This window comes from Pinus tabuliformis, chromosome 8 (genome assembly GCF_031772625.1).
Source record: "Pinus tabuliformis cultivar Carrire ecotype Pingquan chromosome 8, CPIR1, whole genome shotgun sequence".
Lineage (NCBI taxonomy): Eukaryota > Viridiplantae > Streptophyta > Pinopsida > Pinales > Pinaceae > Pinus > Pinus tabuliformis.
The window spans coordinates 826,889,836-826,893,048 of NC_142294.1; the positions used below are offsets into that span (position 1 = coordinate 826,889,836).

The following is a 3,213-nucleotide window of genomic DNA, read 5'->3' on the forward strand; positions in this document are numbered from 1 at the left end:
ACAAGCACTAATTAGTATTAAATTATATACCTCATACACCCATTAAAACTACCTGCCGCCAACTCTTTACACATAATCCCCAAACCCCCAAAGCCGCGGTTTGAAGCTCTGTAAAGAGCTTTTCGAAATTTGACTTCCATTCTCTGATTGATCTAATGTGTTCCGCTCGCTGGTGTGGTTTGTTTTGGGCGCAATTTTTCATTTATGTTGAGCTCACTATATTCCGCCGAGACCCATCTGACTTAATAGAATTTTGTTGTTGTTCGAGGGGTTCTACAGTGGCCCCTCAACCTATGTCAGCTTCCATCTTCTCCTACGATAGAAATCTCGGCTCGATCTGCAGGCCATTACCCGACAGGTGCTTATTTTCCTTCAAATTGTCATAAACACATGTGTTTTTGTTCTCTAGATAAGAGTTGTTAAATATATATATATATATATATATATATATATATATATATATATCTCTATTTCTTTCTACAAATGGTAACTGAATTCATGTTTTTGGACTGCAGGGGTATTGTTTCACCTACACGCGGGTTCTGGCAGTCAGAAGGCTCAGGATTTCACCAAAAGTTTTGGTTGTTCGGCTCTCGGGTTGATTCCAACTCAATATATCGATTCTTACCAATAGTTTCTTCCTTAAACTGGTATGGATACCCATAATTCTAATTGGGTTCGCTCTTCGCTGGATACCCTGAAATTCTCTAATGGGTTCTGCTCGCTGTTGTGGTTTGTTCTGTGCGCAGTTTGTTCTTGGCAATTCTTTTGACGATCTCGAAAGAAAGGAAGTGAATTTGAACCCTCCGGTACTGCATGTTGGTCCGTTGCTTCCCTCTGGTTTTTTGAACGGTGAACATTCCAAGGACATGAGAGTTGGAACGAGCATTTGGACAGAATGTGACTGTTCCGAGTGGCTGGATGCAAAGCCTAATTGACTAAAGCTCAGCTGGAGGAAATAGCGATGGTTTTGAAGGACAGCGGGCAGTTGTTCCTCTGGGCTCTTCGTCCAGACATAGTCTCTTCAACAGTCTCAGACAGCTTACCCCACGGTTTTCTGGATGAGATAAAAGGGCAGGGGCTCGTTGTTCCATGGTGCAATCAGCTGCAAGTGTTATCCCATCCGTCCGTTGCGGGATTCGTTACTCATTGCGGATGGAACTCAATGCTTGAAAGCATAGCTGGTGGAGTTCCCATGGTAGGGCTTCCATTTTGGGAGGATCAATTCACCAACAGCAAGCTCATGGTCGATGAATGGAAAATTGGATACAGATTGAGTGGTGGGAAAGGACTGATACTAAAGAAAGAGATATCCAGAACTATCAGAAAATTGTTCAGTGACGAAGGGACGGAGGTAAAGAAAAATGTCGAGGCTCTAAGAGACAATGCGAGGACTGCGGTGCGAAGAGGAGGATCTTCGGATATAAACATTGAGAGCTTCCTAGAAGGTTTGAAGGGGAACCGTATCCGTAAATAACTGCATGATGGTGAACCTTCTCACACATGTTTATCACTCGTATGACGCATGATGTTTGAGTTGAGTTTATAAATGTTTTAGTTGAATTTATACAAAATTATTCGTATAAATTGGAAGTTATTTAAATTCGGAAGGGAAAAAAATTGAAATTGAGCGCTATTTGATCCTGTCTTTATATCTAAAATGTGTGGTTTCAAAACAATAAAACGACTTTAATTTAATTTCGTGGTATTCTAATATGTGCTTCGTTCCCTTTCTATTTAAGATTACGCTGAATTTTACCAGTGAATCATTATAATTATTTTCGTTTATCATAAGCGTAAAGTTTTATATAATTTTTGTTTTTTATTTTTTTTAATAATGATGGCGGTTATTCACATCATTAAAATAAATAAATAAATGAATATTTATTTATTTTACAATTTTAGTTTTGTATTTACAAAATTTAATAGAAGTGTTTTAAAGAAGTATATTTTGTTATGAGTTAAAAAGTTAAATAAAGACGTTAAGAGAAAATGTTTTCCCAAAAACTCTGTGGGTCCCCTTAGCAGTTGGATTTAGCAACCATTACTCCTCCATTGAGGTTTAGCCAAAAAGGACATCAAAAAATATATGGAAATTGTTTAATTATGTAGCCATTGACAATTACTTGCATTGATGCTTGGTGGGAATTCTAACCAAACAATGTTCATATATAGAATTCTAAGACATATGGATCGCCATAGAACATAAGAGAACTAAACATAGCAGATACAAAAGTGAGTGACCAAGTGACATAATAGACTATTAGTCTAATATTATGACTTGAAAATGAGCATTGGAGTTGCCTTGGTTTCGAGTTGACGGTGCAAAGCCACTGAATAGAGAAAGTGAAGTCTTCGTTTGCGAAACTTCCTAGGTTCGGGAGTCCACCTGAAGGTGTTTCCAATGATTTCAATATCAAAGAAATATGGTCTGCCACCAAATTCCCTTGCTCCTAGTTGAAGGATATTGTTCCTCACTTTAGGTGGAATAGATTCAAAATGGTAAGTGACAGAGTTCTAGCCAAATAAACACCGACATCAAGAAGTGGATGCTCTCGTCACACCACCCCGACAACTACCTTGATGCAGCCTCAGAGCCATGAAAGGACTTATAATAACCAAATATGACCAAACTAGTGTATGACTAGACATAATTGGTGTTACCCACAATGGAACATGTGGTTTATAATAATGGCGAGGTGAAAATATAGGTAGATAGGGATTGGAATTTGAGTGAATAGGCCATGTTAGAAAGGTGTCATCAACCACTAAAAGGATGATTGGCCTTAGATATTGTTGTAGGTATTCTTCTTGTAGACACTCGTGTTGCTAGTGAGGAAGGCATATAGAGATGTGAAAAATATTGTTAGGAAGATTAGGCACGTGATTTTTTCAGAACCAAATGGAAAATGTGCCTCGGTACTAGACACCACATAGTTCATGCTTTTGAAATTTTACTCAGAGAAAAGAAAAGATGGATTTGGTATTGCATATGAATGAGATGTATTCTTCGTATATGCTTGGCCATCTATAGAGGTTTCTTGATTTTGGGTAATTAACTTACTCTAAAATGAAATAAGACATTCAATGTGTTCTTTGTAATATAGATATAAACAAAACATCTAAAGAAAAGTAATTGCACAATGATCCAGTCCAAGAAAACAAGGTTTTCCACAAACCAATTAACTCTTCTAGAAAAATTCAACAATTCCA

General features: G+C 37.5%; 1 pseudogene; it reads left to right on the forward strand.

Annotated features, from left to right (window-relative positions):
- Nucleotides 1-964: 964 nt before the first annotated feature.
- LOC149238146 (UDP-glycosyltransferase 86A1 pseudogene) lies at nt 965-1,477 on the forward strand (annotated as a pseudogene).
- The last annotated feature ends 1,736 nt before the right edge of the window (nt 1,478-3,213 follow it).